At 44.1% G+C, this 16,563-nt stretch overlaps 1 pseudogene across 1 annotated transcript; it reads left to right on the forward strand.

Moving 5' to 3' along the window:
• The first annotated feature begins 6,401 nt into the window (after positions 1-6,401).
• On the forward strand, positions 6,402-16,358 carry Ckap2-ps3 (cytoskeleton-associated protein 2, pseudogene 3; annotated as a pseudogene). The gene is made up of 3 exons (XR_005496672.2): positions 6,402-6,425; positions 6,748-6,813; positions 14,212-16,358. The product of XR_005496672.2 is annotated as a cytoskeleton-associated protein 2, pseudogene 3 (transcript).
• Positions 16,359-16,563: the final 205 nt, after the last annotated feature.

The following is a 16,563-nucleotide window of genomic DNA, read 5'->3' on the forward strand; positions in this document are numbered from 1 at the left end:
CACAAAGGAGAACCTGGACCATGTCAAAGAGGAGAAGCCTAGTGCTGAGGAGTGGCAGTACCTTAAATCTGTCATCAGGCCAGTTGGTGTGTGTGTCACAGATGATAAGAATGATGGGTAATGACCTCTAGACCCTGTCCCAGGCCTTGCTCAGTGCGGTCCCCTGCTTGACAGAGCCCATTCATATTGTAGTTCACACAGACCCAGCTGCTCTGCACATGAGAACTGCTACTTCGCCTGGCCTCCCTCCCTTCCATTGCCAGGAACGAACCTGCTTTGACTCCATCAGCTCTGGGCAGAGTCCTCAATAACTTACCTAACCACCTACACTGACTCTCTTTGCAGAGTCTGTTCTCTGCCTCTGCCTCCTGTGGTCTCCAGGGGATGAAGGGGCTTTCACTCGTTAGCAGCTGTTCTGTAGCAATCTGGACATCAGGTGTGATGCTTGACTGTGACCCGCAACCTAACATTAACAGTTAAGATCGGCATCAAGAACCTGTGATTGCCAATGGTCACGCTATCAAGTGAAATCAGAATTCTCTGGTGAATTCTGGTCAAATCAGTTGTAACTTGTGAGTTTACTGTTTGTCAATACATTCTGAGAAGATGAAAAGACCCCAAATCTGTCTGTCTGTGTCTCTCTCAGCATAGTCATCTGTTACAGAAGGAAGACACGACCCCTAACCTACATCTCCTGATGGTGAAAAGCCAACATTATCGGACCCAGGGCTTCTTACTACCTGCAGATGTGTGTAAAGGGTTGTGCCTTCATTCTGAAGCAGATGCGTGATTTCTTATTCTTTCTTTATTAGTCTGTTATCCAAAAGGGGAAATAACAATAGGTGTGTGTGTGTGTGTGTGTGTTTGTGTGTGTGAATATTTTTATAAAGTATTAGCTCATAAAATTATAGAGGATGATGAACAAAATTTGCAGGTTGAGTTGTCAAACTGGAGGCCTGGAGACCCAAGTTCAAGTCCAAAGGTTGGCTGATCCAGAAAGAGTTATGTTCTAGCCTGGGGGTGGGGATGGGGGTGGGGTGGGAGGTGGGGGGGTGATCTAGTACAGAGACAATGATGTGAGAGGCAGTCTGTGTAATCATTGCTTTTCTCTTTACTATGGTAGAGGCAGCTTAAGGAATGGAGGGTGTGTTTTAGCTAAGATCCCAGTGGGGAAGGCATAGTGGCAGGAGGGTTAGGCAGCTGGACACACTGTACCTGTAGTCAGGAAGCTTGACTGGGTCTTTGTGTGCAGCCCAGGACCCCAATCTGTGGATGAGGCCACCCATAGTTATAGCCACTCTCCTGTCCTGATTAACCTGATCTAGAAACTTCCTCAAGACACTCCCAGAGGTTTGTCCCATAAGCGATCCTAGAGCTTGTCAAGATGGCAATCAGTTTCCACCACCACAGGGAGGGGCAGCTGCCTGCCAGACTTGGCTTCTGGTTGATTCTGTGAACCTCAGGCATGTAAGAGAGACAATCTGCTTTACTTCATCTTCCTAAACAAAACAAAGAAAACATGACACCTTAGAGAGACACACAGAACACAATCTGACTAAATGACTTCAGAGCACATGAAATTAACACGTCATGTCTTTATAAAGGCAATTTGCAATCCACAGGGATAAAAATTTTTGGCATGCACATCTTTCTGACACTGCCAAAATTGCTCTATGAGGAAAAACCCTTCTTGCCCTCGTGGTCAGGTGAACCCACACCCTGAGCCCCCTGCTAGTTGAGCCCTAATGATGTGGTTATTCTCCTCTTACTGTGTTTGAACTTTTAAAGAATAGCCAGTTGCTTTGAGAGGTAAGTCATAAGTACATGTTTTATTTAACATTAATCCAAGAACGAAATCTTCCTTGAGTTTTTTCCAAATAGTCACTTATAATTCTTTTAATCAAGGAAATCACACTAAATGACTAATATGTCTCAGTGATTCTAAATTACCTGTCCCAAAGAAAAAAGGAACATTAAAACCATGAACAATTGTGGCAAGACGCAATATAAAGGTTAGAAAGAACTCAGCTGTCACCAAAGACCCTGTGTTTGATTCCTGGGACATACATGGTAGAAGGAGAGAAGTGGCACTCTCATGTTGTCCTCTGACTTCCATCCATGCACTGTGGCACCTACGCACACACATGCACATGCACACATGCACACATGCACACATGCACACACACACACACACACACACATGCACACATGCATACTCATGCACACAAATATACACATCATACACACACCACACCCACATACGCGTGCGCGCGCGCACACACACAAACATACACACACCATAAATAAATGTAAGATGCCATACCAGGATTATTGGACCAGACATACAGACACATTGCATCTCACCCCCATCTTCCAAGGACTCCTTCTAAGGATATGGAAAGAGGTTGGGCATTTTAATAGTTTTCAAGAAGAAAAGAGTTGAAAGGAACTCTTTTCAGGTAGCTCACGTAGCTACATTATTATTTTCCAAGCCAGGCCCTACAAAGACTGAAAAGGAACCCTACAAATATCAACACCAAGGTAACAAATGTAAACTAGAGGTGTCTTGAGCATAACAGGATGTGGTCACTCCAGCCTGAAGGATGTGCTCAAGTCTGTTTTTCAGCAATTCTGTGGGACCAAGCTTCAATCAAAGTTGCTAATTTAAGGTCATGCACTGTAGTGATTAATATTGTCAACTTGGCAATCTGAATCACCTAGGGTCTAGAGGTCAACCTCTGTAACGCAGAACTGGGGAGCAGAGACAGGCACATCACCCCGAGGCTTGATGGCCAGTCTATCTGAGACAGTAAGTTCCATGTGCAGTGAGAGACCCTGTCTGAAAATCAAGGTAGAGAAGAGATTTAAGAACATATCTTAACATCATCCTTTGGTCTCCACACATGTTTGCAGAGGTAAGAGCACCTGAACACACACCACACGTGTGATGTTACAAATAAATAATCTGGGAGAACTGTGAGGGAGTTTCTCAACTAGATTGTTTGAGAAGACCCACCCTGAATGTGGGCAGTGCTATCTTGCAAGCTGGACTTCCGTGCTGAATAATATAGAGAAAGCAAGATGAATATGAGCACTTATCGCTCTCTGCTTCCTGACTGTGGACACTATGTGACCAACTCCTTCTTGTTCCTGCCTCCATCTTCCCTACCATAATACACTGTGTGGTGGTTTGAATATGCTTGGCCCACGGAGTGGCACTATTAGGAGGTGTGGCCTTGTTGGAGGAAGGGTGTCACCGTGGCCATGGGCTTTAAGACCCTCATCCTATCTGCCTGGAAGTCAGTCTTCTCCTGTTTGCCTTCAGAACAAAATGTAGAACCTTCAGCTCCTTCTCCAGTGCCATCCCTGCCTGCACACTGCCATGCTCCTGCCTTGATGATAATGGACTGAACCTCAGAACCTGTAAGCCAGCCCCAATGAAATCCTTCTCTTTTATAAGAGTTGCCTTGGTCACGGTGTCTCTTTACAGCAATGGAAACCCTAAGATACACCGTATCTTTGAACTGTGTGCCAAAATAAAATTTTCTGTCCTTAAGTTGTTTTTGTCACAGCAACAAGAAAAACAATAAATACAGTTACCGTCTACATCTCAAGCTGAGAAGAAACAATAGGAAAAAATAGATTATATTATGTAAGCTTGGTTTAGGTTACAGAAGAATAATCTGGGTTTGCTTAAGCCAATAAAAGGACAGTCTTTGGTTCACATAACCAAAGGGTGACCTGAACTATGGAATGTAGAAGATAAGAAATATTAAGACCATCAGTACTACATCACCTGTGTAAACTAATGACATGACTACTGCGTGGTATGGTTAATGGAAAGGCTTTTATTATAGGTCTGAAAAAGAGAAGAGCCAGAGGCATTTGGAAGAGTCTAGAGTGGGGGGTTGGGTGGGGGGGAAGTAGACTGAATATGGCCAGAAGACTAGACATGGCCCGGGCTATCTGTGAGAGAAAGGAGATAGCAGGGAAGAGAGAACAAAGAAAACATGGTGAAAGAAACGGGAATTGTGGGGGAGAGGATGACAGAGAGTATTGAGAATAGCAGAGTTATAAGGAGAGGGAGTACCTGCTGCTGTGGGGAGTTGGAAAGGGCTAGGATGCTTGGATGACTCTGAAATGTGTCTCAGGTACTTGTGTTACTGAGGGAGTCTAGAGGCCAGCATGTACCTTGATGTGTCCTTCTGGCAGGGGTAAGGAGGATGACTGCTTTTGGCAGGTGGGAGCCAGCTTCATATGGTCCTGAGGAATGCTGGTTTTGCTCTAACCATCAAAATTCCTCCTATAAGCCAGATTTAGTTTATTTCTGGGTATTTGGACTGCCTTTGGGGCTTGGGGAACTGGAATTTCCTTTAGACCTGGTGACTCTGTTTCTATATCCTCATTGCCTTAACATAATTTTCTTTCAAGAATTGATCAATGCTCCCAGAAGTTATAGACTCCTGCCTTTTGCGCATATCACCCAAGAAAAACTTCCTCCCCCAACAGCTACCTGGCAACCACAGCTACCTGGCAACAGCCAGGTATGCTCCACCCCACAGTTGCCTGGCAACAGCCACCTGTGCCTGACACTATATAAGGGGCTGCTTGCCCCTCCTCTTTCTCTTTGTTCTTCTCTTCCCTGCTCTTGCCCTCTTCCCCGTTCCTTCTCTCCCCATCCCCTCCCTTCCTTCCACGTGCCCATGGCCAGCCTCCTTTACTTATCCCCCTCTTCTCTCATTAAACCTCTCCACATGGAGCCATGTTGGTTTGGTGTGTTCTGTCCGGGTGCAGGCTGAGATTTACCCCTTAACAAGCTCCAGTTCAGAAAATCACAGGGCACTGATTTAATTGTCATGAGTGTTGTCTCATGCCTACTCCTAACCCACTATTCTGGCTACAGTAAGCACAGTCTGTACACTCTAAAGCCACGGCGGGGTAGGGAATAGATGGGTTGTTCCTGGGAGATGGGATAGGTACTGGATGAATAGAGCAGTGTTTCTCACTATTTGGGGCTTTGAAAAGATCTGTTTGTCTTATGTATGAGCCATTCATCTGGATCCACAGTCCCAAAGACCCTTCCACCCAAGCTTTCTTGCTTGGCTATCTGTGCTAGCCAAGGACACAGATGATCATGCACCATGCTCTGCTCTGAGTAGCAAACTCACAAAGTAAGTAGTAAATTCCCCAGCTAGACAAGCAGTCAGAGACTAATCTACTGGCTATGTAAGTAAACAATAATTTCTACACATAGACTCAGGATTAGAGAATTCGAGGTTGTAGACAGCTTGTAAATGAGAGGAGGGAAGGAGGGGCAGAGGGGGAGAGGGAGAGGGAGAGAGAGACACTTTAGATTATCAGTATTCCACTCAGTATGGTGTAAATAATAATAATAATAATAATAATAATAATAATAATAATAATAATAATAATAATAATAATAAATGTAACTGAATCTCCAAGCTCTGTAGGGCGGGAGGTAGGGCCTTTGGAAGGTGACTGAGACCAGAGGAGCCTACCGAGTTATAGCTGTACATAGAACTGGTCTCGGCTTTTTAGGAAGAGGAAGAGAGGCCCAACTGAGATACAGAATGGGGTACATACTAGGGAAACCCTTACCAGGTAGGTTTCAGCAGCATTCTCTGGGCTTCCCAGCCTCTTGAACTGTAAGAAATACTTTTTTAAAAAATAAATTATCCAGTACCAGTAATGCGGTCATAGCAACAAAAAAACGGGCATCACTTTTTAACTAAAAGGATGAACACCTTTCTTATATTCAATATCTTTGGATATTGAGAGGATTCATTTAGATAAAAAGAATGAAAGGGTTTATCTCCTAGTCTGCCACACGACACATGGAGAACTTACAGGAATAATCAAGGAAAGGTCTAGAATATCTGCCTAGAAAAGTACTCGGATGAAAGGAATGTTCTATTTCCCAAGAAGCTGGAGTTAGAGGGACCTCCCACAAGCTGACTGACTGCTCTTCGTCCATTGTGAAACTGGTTTAGTGCCTTGCCTCTTCTGTTTACACCTCTGTGGCAGTTCAGTTTGCACCACTTCCCCGACACAGACAGCGTTGTTCAATCAGTTATTGTTTGAAGTGTGTGAATTATACCTTAACTCATGACCTAGGGTCACCTCCGTGAGCTCAGTTCTCCAAATCCAAATGACACTAATGCTATCTCTTCCACAGGATTTTATAAGAATGGGGTGGGGTAGGGAGGTTGGGGGCTGTGAAGGTAGCCTTTGTACACCTGGCACACAGCTGTCCTCACTGGTACCCCCCTGCCCCATATCAGTCCCAACCAGAGCATGGAGTCTATTAGAAAACTATTCACCATTGACATGAAACCCTGAAATGGCACGAGAAGCTAAACTTACTTTTCAGTAAGTCCAGCATGGGACACTTCTGGTGGAATCAGGTATGTTCCCCAAACCACAACACTCCACACTTCCGATTTTAATATGCGGCCAACGGGAGGTTTTTTGTTGTTGCTGCTGGTTGGGTTTTGTCTTGTTTTCGCCTTGGATGACACCAGCTGATGAACTAAATTCACCAAACCTTGGTGCTGCTTCTAATGTGTTTTCAAGTTCCCCTCAGCAGGAGGTGGGGAGGCTGCAGTTTGTTTTCTGGTTTGGAAGTGAAGTTTTAACTTGCTCTGTTTTTTTGGCTTGCTTGGAGACCAGTGTCTACACTGTCATTTTCTCTGTTCAACCCCTTCCATGTCTTTCCTTTGTCTGCAGATGAATCCCGGGGTACCTGAGGCTCAACCTCCTCAGGTTTTGGCAGTGAACCCTGAGTTTAGACAGGTCAGGATGAGTATCCTGAAGATTTTGGGGTGACAGCAGCCTCAGGTGTGTCAGGTCAGTCCTTTACTGTTTTACTGCATTGGAAACAGCCCTCTGTGGGTGAGTGCGGATCCATGCATTCTTTACCAACAGCTTGTGTCTGCCTCTTTAGAAAGAGCAGGGTTTGTCTGCACCTGAGTTAAATACCCTCAGGAGAAACTGGGAAAAAGGGGGGAAGAGAAGTAGGGCAAAGCCAAGGGGATGACAGAAAGTCAAGGAGAGACAGATGACACTCTGAGAATTTGTCTTACTTATCTGCAGAAAGCTGATGTCTGTTAGGTCTCAAACCAGGACAAATGGCTAAGGTGCTTATTAACATATCAAAGTTGATATTGGTTCTCCCAGAATCCCTCAGTCCCTACCTGTTGCTGGGACCTCCTAGCTGGCATACCCTGCCTCCTACCCTAAACCTTTCCAGAGCAGGAGTTGGGTTGCCTTTCCTCCAACTGCTTTTCCACATGTAACTCAGCCTCTTCTCTTGCTCTCCCTCCCCATCTCTCCTCACATGGCCCAGTTCTGTCAGGCTATATTTATTCTGAATTCCCCTAGATGCCTCTACATACATACATACATACATACATACATACATACATACATACATACACACACACACACACACACACACACACACACACACACACACACATACCCAAAAAACTAAAAACCTTAACCCTTTACTTAGAGCAGTCATGCCCTCAGGAGCAGAAGCTGATAGTGGCATTTGACAAACAGTAAAGGGACACAGGGATATCTGGGCAGAGCACTGGCTGTGCTGGAGACTCCAACACTCTTCATCGGAGAAGCATACATTTTTGTTTGTTTGTTTGTTTGTTTCTTGACACTCAAAAAGAAGGACTTACTTCATGATCCATCCAGTTTCTCCTAAGGCTATCACCCTTGGGGGGAGCTAAAATATCTCAGTGGCTTCCACTCATTGGTTCTACACAGTCAACCAACAGTCAACAAGCCCATTGCCTATTATCAGACTTCATCTGCCAGGAATGCACCAAAGGTGACTTGTCCTGTCTGCCGCTCAGCTAACAAAAGTCTCTTCACTTGATAAAGGCATAGTATAGAGTCAAGGATTGCTTCACTGGTTAGTGATTCCTTGGGTGTCAACCAGCTGATGAAGTCCCCTCGATGTGTAGACCCCCTTTCTCCATCTAGCTCAGAAGAGTTTGTGACCATCAAATATAGGTCTCTTATAACGACTCTGAGGACGGTTTTCTAATCTACAAGGTTGATGCTCCAGACTCCCAGTCGGGCTCCCAATTGACCCATGCTGCCTCCTAGTGACAGCTGCATTTTCTCAGTGTTCTGAAGTGACTGTCACCTCTTTACCATCCCCCCCCCCGCCCCCCGTCACCAGCAATAAAGGAAAAGTTCAACAATCTGACTCTATATCAGGATCTGGATCAATTGATTGATTGGTTGATTTTTCTCCTTCTGTTTCCTCTCAATACTGGGGGTTGAACTTAGGGAGTGTGCGAGTATGCAAGCGCTCCACCCGCTCTACCGTTGAGCTTTATCCCTAAGGTCACCGTTTTTATTCCCTCACATTTTACTTTTTTTTTTTTTGCCCAAATTTCATGGACTTACCTGTAGCCCAGGCTGGCCTTGGACTTTCCATCCTTCTGCCTCAGCCTCCAAGTAACAGGAATCATCAGCCTGTGCTCCTCCTGCTCCTGGCCTCTCTACCAGTCTGTCTATCGTGCCCCATCTTGAGAAAGAGGGATCTGTCATTCCTCCTGGTTCGGCAGCTTTCCAAATGTTTTGGTAGCGAGATAGGCTGCCAGTCATCACAGCAGATGCATCCCACAAAACTGGAAGGCTCCAGCTTGCCTACCTTACAGAGATGTAATTTCTGTGACAAAGGGACCTCAAAGTGAAACCCTGGCCCCCCTACTTAGACCAATGACTTCATCCTCTGTCCTCAGTTTCTACTCTAAAACTGACATGTCAACTTTACCCTCAGCTCCTTCTACAAAAAGTCAATAAACACACTGTATCTAGATAAGGGCCCTGGTCCCTTTTTTTCTTCATTTTGATCCTTTTAAAAATTCTTACTCTGAAGCTAATTCTGTTCAGAAAGCAGTGTATAAAAAACTAACAAAACTCCTACTCCCCTCAGTGGAGTCCAGACAGCTCTCACTAATAGTTAACTATCAGTTTCTTTGGTTGGCTGTTTTTAGGGACAGGGTCTCAATATTTAGCCTCGACTGGTCCCTCCTGCCTTAGCCTTCCAAGTTTCTGGAATTACAAGTGGATACCACCATGTCTAGCAGGGTTCCTATTGTTTGTTTGTTGAGATGGACCTCATGATGCCACTCTAGCTGACTTGGAACTCACCATGTAGCCAGACTGACCCAAAATGTACAGAAATCCTCCTGTCTCTGCCTCCTGAATCCTGGGATTAAAGGCACGCACCACGATACCCGGCAAATAAAAGCTCTTAGCATTTTGCAAAGGACTGCTTACAACACATCTCTGTGAGTTTGTGGCCAGCCTGTTCTACAAAGCAAATTCAAAGCTACCGGGGGTCACATGGTAAGACATTGTCTCTAACAATTAACAACAAAAAGGCTGTGCATATATCACATATATTCCATTGCGCTTAGAAACACTGTGCTTCTTTTCTTCAAGTGAAACCAAGGTTACGTTTTAGCCACAGATCCAGTTGGCACAATTTAGAGCATGATTATACCATGGTAGGGACACGGCAACACAACTAGTGCCCTTCTTTTAAGGGGAAATCTATTTAGAATTTTTTTTAAATGTTGTGGGCTACTGGGCTGTGCAGAACACTTTGGCTTGGCAGTCAAAGAGCTGGGTTCCAGTCTTCTCCCTTCTGATAACTGTACAGATGAACTTGGGCAAGCCGCCTCTTCTATCTTGGTTTAATTTTGTCATCCATAAATGGTGAGTGATAAACATATAGGATTCGTTGTTCTAAAACCAGAAGACAAAAGCAGAGATCCCCACCTAGCGCCTAACACATACTAGAGACTCTCTAAGTATTCATTGTGTACATTTCCCCCTGTTCCTCATTTTGCTCATGTTTGTGGGACCTGAATTCATGAAGTACAACCAGAGGCTCTCCAAGCATGGCTCCTAGCTGAATAATGTCAGCATCACCCAGGGACTTGCTAGTAAAAGCCTTGGGCCCCACCCCAAACCCCAGGGCAAGTCCCAGGCTTCATCAAGTTATGATAACTACCTCCAAAACGCTCCCCATGAGTCCCCACTTCCTGGAATTCACACTCTTGTGTAGTCCTGCCCTGGGTGTACCATGATTGCCTGGCCTGCCCAGTAAGACACATGAGAAGTTGTGAATATCATTTCCAAGTGAGATTACAACATACAGCCTGGCTCCATCATGTTCTCATCAGCTTTGGTCACTGGCTTTGGGAAAGGCAGTCCCAGAGGTGCAGGCTGGGGTGGGGAATTCTAGAACTTTTGGCAGCTTTCTGGAGAGACCCATGAGGTAAGAAACAGAGCTCATACCCAGCTTGCATAGTTCACATGTTCTCCGTTCAAAACTGAGGCTGCAGTCAAGTTGTGTGACCGTGGGATCGTCCCATGTTTGACCCTGAATTAATTCTGTCATGGCACATTCAGAAGTCTTTCACTCCTGCCATATATTTTATTATCACCCACACTCATTTACACCACCCCAAGTGCTACATTAAGAATACGCGTATTGTTACATTAGGAGTAAGACACAGCATTGGGTTGTACCTCAAGCTTCAGAGAGACTGGCATCTATAGTCTTATGACGTCTGGATAGTCTCTTCTAGAAGGCTTTCTCACTAACAGTAATGCCTGCCTGCAATACCTCAGTTCAGATTTAAGGTAGTTGCACTGGGGAGGGGAGTGAGCTGGCTTAGCAGATAAGAACACAAACTACCAAGCCTGATGCCCTGAGTTCGATTCCTGGAACCTACTTGGTGGAAGGAGAGAACCGACTTCTAAGATGTCCTCTGGCCTTGACAGGTGCACTGTGGCAGGGGCTTGACCCCCAGTACACCTGGACACAAGCACACAAAAATAAATAGACATTTAAAAGACTTAGGCTATGAATTGTAGCGCTTTTACTGTACATACAAACTTTTCTGTTCTTATAGAAACATAATGGCTTAAGTATGCCAAAAAAAACTTTTAATTTCCCTAGCTTCATTTTTCAACACATATCAAGTAAGTATATCTTTAGATTATAGTGTGCTAAACTACTTGATTATAAAAATATCACGATTTGAGTTTCTGATTTGAGTTTAAAAATAATTCAAAAATCTAGAATGATTTTTGGCTTGGTATTAAGACAAGCTCCAGTAATGTCTGAAATTGGCTCTACATGCACTCCCCACATTTTGTACTATGTATTTATGTAAGAGATAGTTGATTATAAGATGTTCTATGTCCTGCAATATCAAATAGACCAGAACAGGAAAAGGGACAATTCCTGAGTGGTTGGTGTGCTCAGGGAAGCTCAACCTTCTTAATGAGAGGGAGGGACCAGAGCCATGGAAAACTGGCACCGAGCTCCCAGTAACAGACATTTTGAAGAGACAGAGGGGAAAAAGGAGGGGGGGGGAAGAGAGGCAAAGTTTGAGTATAGTAGGAGGGAGGAGAGATAACAGGAATTCTCTCTTCCTGTCTCTCAAAGTGGGACAAGACATCGTTTTTAAAAATCCCTGGGTTGAGGCAGTGCCTCTGTGGCTCCGAACCCTCCCTGGACTTGCACCCTCTGGGAATCTAGAATAAATACCACGGGACTATGTGCTGAAACCTGAACACTTCTAGACCACAGGGAAGCAACTGAATCAGAACTTTCCAGTATTCTGAGGAAGAAGCCTGACAGGAACCAGAGCCTGCAGGGGGAACAGAGAGAGACACGGGATGCACAGTAGCCAGGGTGACATCTGAAAGGACCACTAGGGACATGGCCAGCATTTGACATCCAAACACCAACAGATTGCAGAGAGGTGTCTAGCATCTGTAACCCGGAAGACAGCCAACTGAGTCCTCAGTGACTGGCATCTGGGAGCCTGAGAAGAAACTGTGAGTGAAGGTTGGAACTCCATTCAGACAGCGACCATCCAGCTCCCTCCTCTGCTCGCTTCCCCCTTCATTAATTCACACAGACAACTCAGTGGGCTGGCTTTATCCCAAGCTACTTCCCGGTTTTTATATTCTTTCTTTTTTTAATTTTAAAAATACTGTAAAGTACTTGCTTGCCTATTTGTGTGCTGGATTGTGTGTCCGAGTGTATGCACACGTATATTGTGGATGCACCAACCTGCGCTCATGTGCAGAGGCAAGAGGCGCAAGCTGAACAGTCTCTATTTCTTTGAGGCAGGAACTCTTCCCTGAACCTGTGTCTTGGAAAACTTTTAGACAAACTTATCAAAAACCAACTAAACAAACAAACCCAAATGAGCAAAATTAGAGATGAGAAAAGAGACATAACAGATACCAATGAAATTCAGAAAATCATTAGAACATACCTTATGTATTCCACTAAATTGGAAAAATAAAAAAAAGGATGATTATTGACCTATATGATTTACCAAAATTACACCAAAATGAGGAAAACAGTTTAAATATATTTATAATAAGTAATGAATTTAAAGTGGAATTTTGCTTTTGTCTGTTTTCTGACACAGAAGCTTACTCTGTGGCCCTGACTGGCCTGGAACTCACTTTGAAGATAAAGACTGGCCTTGAGTTTATAGAGATCTGCCTGCCTCTTCCTCCCGAGCGCTGTGACTAAAAGTGTGTGACACCAAGTCTAGCTGAAGCAATAATGCTTTTTAGGCCCCACAAATTAATAAGACAGTACAAGCTTAGGTAGATCCGCTGTCGAATCTTTAAGTTCTTTAAAGATGAACTAACACAAACGCTTCCTAAATTATCCAAAAGACAGACCAAGAAGGAGCACTCCAAACACTGTTTGTGAAGTCGGTGTTATCCTGACACCAAAGCCAGATAGTGACACGGCAAAGAAAAAACTAAACACAATTCTCCCCAACAAACTCGCCAAGACTCCCAATAAAATGATCTTTTTTCTTTTCTAAAAATCACTCATCTTACATAAAAAATACCACTTGTCACACACAGGTTGCCTTCGTCCCAGAGATCCAGGAATGGTTCAACACTTGCAAACCAATAAAGGCAATCTGTCACCTAAACTGACCCATGAAGGGAAATCACATGACCATTCGGGAGATGTAAAAAGGGCTTCTGACAATTGTCACCATCAGCTCATAGTAAAAGCCCGAAAGCTAAAACCAATGCTGCACAGCTAGGGAAAACCCAGACCATTTCCACTAAAACTGGGAGCAAGACAAGGGGCTCCACTCTCTCCACTGTTACTCAAGATATATTTAAAATCTTAGCTAGAGAAAAAAAAATAAGAGAAAGCAATAAAAGGAAAGAAAGGAAGAAGTTACTGTATCTTCATTTATAACTCATGATTCTTTGCAGAAGAGACCCTAAACACTCAACCAGAAAACTCTTAGCTCTGCTAAACACTTGCAACAAAGCAGACGATAGAAAACTTAGATGCAGAAATAGCAGCCTAAGGCTGGGTGGCTGCAGCTGGAGTGGCTGCAGCTCGGTGGCTGCAGTCGGGTGGTAGAACGCTGCCCAGCACTCACAAAGCCCTGGGTTCAGTCTCCAGCACTGAATAAAGCAGATACAGTGGCGTGCCTGTAATCCTGGCTCACAGGAAGTAAGGTTCTCAGGAAAATCAGAAGGTAATGGTCACACTCAGCTATACTGTGAATTTGCCTCCGCTATGGGTTACATGAGATGTTGTTTCAAACTATCATCTAAAAAAATCAGTGGCTTTCCCAAAGAGCAATAATAAAATATGTTGAAAGAGAAATTGGGGAAACATCCCACTCATAATTGACTAAACAAAAAGAAAAAGAAAACAAGCAAACCACCTTGTAACCAAAGTAATGAAATGCGTCTAGAATCTAAATTTTTAAACACCAAAGAAAGAAATTGAGGAAGACACTAGACAGTGGACAGATGTCCCATGCTCACTGATTGGAAGAATGACTATTGTTAAAATGATTATACTACCAAAAGCATCATACTAGTTCAATGCAATTCCCATAAAAATTCCAATGCCATTCAGATATGTGTGTATATGTATATGCCTAGCATAGAAGTACCAAAGATCCTGAATAGCCAAAGCAACACTGAGCAAAAATTGCTCCTGGTGGTATCACCATACCTGATCAAAATATAGTAGCTCCATCGTAGCAAATACAGACCATAGAGCAATGAATGAACAGAGGATCCAAATGTAAACCCACACAAATGTAACCACCATTTTAAAAACAAAGATAGTCCCTTGGCCGGCCTGCGAGGAGTACCTTGCGGGTTCCTCGGGACCTGCAGCTGCCCCCGACCAAGAGAGACCAGCCGGCCTTCAGAGAACAAAGAAAAGAAAAACTCAAGGAATATCTGTTAATACGAAAAACAACGTTTCCATACAAACAAGAGAATCAGATATCCAGAGATCAGAAAATGGTGACATCTGAGGATCAGGTCCAAGAAGGGAAAAAAGTTGTGAAACTCAAAACAGAAGTGGCTGATAAAGAAAATATTGGAAGTATAGTTGAAAAAAACTGCGTTCCATTAAAGGCTGAAGAAGTAGCCAGCTCAGAAACGCACCACCCAAAGGGTGATGTGCAAGCCGTGCAGCTGTTATCCACCGGAGCGGATTTCCCAGGTCAGCCCGTGATGTTAGACCAGGCTTGTCACCATAAAGACAGTGCAGGGACGCAAGTGACGGCAGAGAAGCCGAAGCAAGACACTAACATGTCTAAAAAACGAGTGCTTGGCTATTATCACGGCCAGATTGTTCAGTCTAAGATCAATTCATTCAGAAAGCTTCCCAGTGTCAAAGACGAGAGTCTCGCAGCAACCAAGAAACTCCCCACTACTGTGTCTAAAGCCAGGAAGGCTCACATTGAGCCTGGGAAGGCAGTCAGTGTCAGAGCCTCAAATACAGCTGCTGCCACCAGGTCTGCAGACACTAACTCCGGGAGCGCCTTGTCCAAGAACACACTTGTGCGACCACCTATCCGAAGTCTCCACAGTAGAACCCACGGCGGGACCCTCGGTGCTGTGAAGCAAGGCCTCGGCGGGACCCTTGACAGTGTTACAGTCAGAAAAGAGTCGCTTGAAAAGGAGTCACATCGACCAGAACCGGTCATGTCTGTTGTCAAAACCAGTTCTTCTCAGGACACAAAAAGAGGCAAGGCCCCACCAAGAAGCATAGCATGTAAAGATGTAACCAGGACTAACTCATCTAATGCCAGGCTGACAGGAAAGTCCAGAGATCCTGACCAGCGCAGATACACGATCGCAGGAGCGGCTGTCCTTAGATCAGCTCAGCCCAAAGATACCACAGCAGACAGGAAAGCTCAGATGACCGACTGGAGAACTGGCAAAGGGAAGGGGCTAAAAAGGCCTCCTCATTCAGAGGTCACCCAGGCTGAGCCCAAGAGACAAAACGAAAACGCAGTTGGGTCCTTTTGGACCACCATGGCAGAAGAAGACGAGCAGAGATTATTCACTGAAAAAGTAAACAAAACGATTTCTGAGTGCCTGAACCTCATTAATAAGGGATGCCCAAAAGAAGAAATTTTAGCTACACTGAATGACCTGATTCATAATATTCCAGATGCCAAGAAACTTGTTAAATATTGGATATGTCTTGTACGTATTGAACCAATCACAAGTCCTATTGAAAATATTATTTCAATTTACGAGAAGGCCATTCTGGCAGGGGCTCAGCCTATTGAAGAGATGTGACATATAATCATAGATATTCTAACAACGAAGAATCAAGAAAAAGCCAATTTGGGAGAAAATATTGAGGAGGCTCATGCAACCAAGGAACATATCCAAGAAGTAGATGTTGAAACTAATCTCGGGTCAGGAAAACCAGAAGAGGAGAATGAACATCATAGAAAAGTTGAGGTTTACGAAGACAATCAGGACAGCGAAACAGAAGATCCAACCAATGATCTAACAACCCCAGACTCAAAAGCCGAGGCAGGTTGCCTGATTCGATATAATGTATCTTCTACACCTCCCTTGCAAAGTATGAAAAAGACGCAACATGATAAAAATTCCACATTTAAAGAGCTAAAGTTTCTGACACCCGTGAGACGTTCGCGCCGCATTCAAGAGAAGACTTTACAACTGCCAGACATGTTAAAAGACCATGACCCTTCCGTGTCTTCCCTGGAACAGTTGTCCGAATTGGGAGGGGATGCTTTTGTTTGCCGCCCTAATGCAGCCCTGTGCCCTCTGTTCTGTGAGACCGACGTCGTGGAGGAGGAATAGCACTCCTGAGGCCTCAGCAGTTATGGTTGCCTTGTGTACAACTTTACAACAGGTCTGATGCTGTCTGCATGCCTAAGTATGATACAGGTGAACACCAATAGCCTGTTTATTGTGTTTTAAAAATATGTTAGCTATTTCACTTTACTATTTTCCGTAAAGAAGCGTAATCAGAAAACGTAGCCTATATAAATTTATATTTTTACATTGACTTTGTTCCTAATATGTTTATAATAAATATGTGTATAAATATGAAAAAAAAAACAAAGATAAAAAGATACAGTGGCTAAAAGGGTTTGCTCAGCCAGTGGAGTGGAGGAAAGTGGGTATGCATACATAGAAGAA

Source organism: Rattus norvegicus, chromosome 1, assembly GCF_036323735.1.
Source record: "Rattus norvegicus strain BN/NHsdMcwi chromosome 1, GRCr8, whole genome shotgun sequence".
NCBI lineage: Eukaryota > Metazoa > Chordata > Mammalia > Rodentia > Muridae > Rattus > Rattus norvegicus.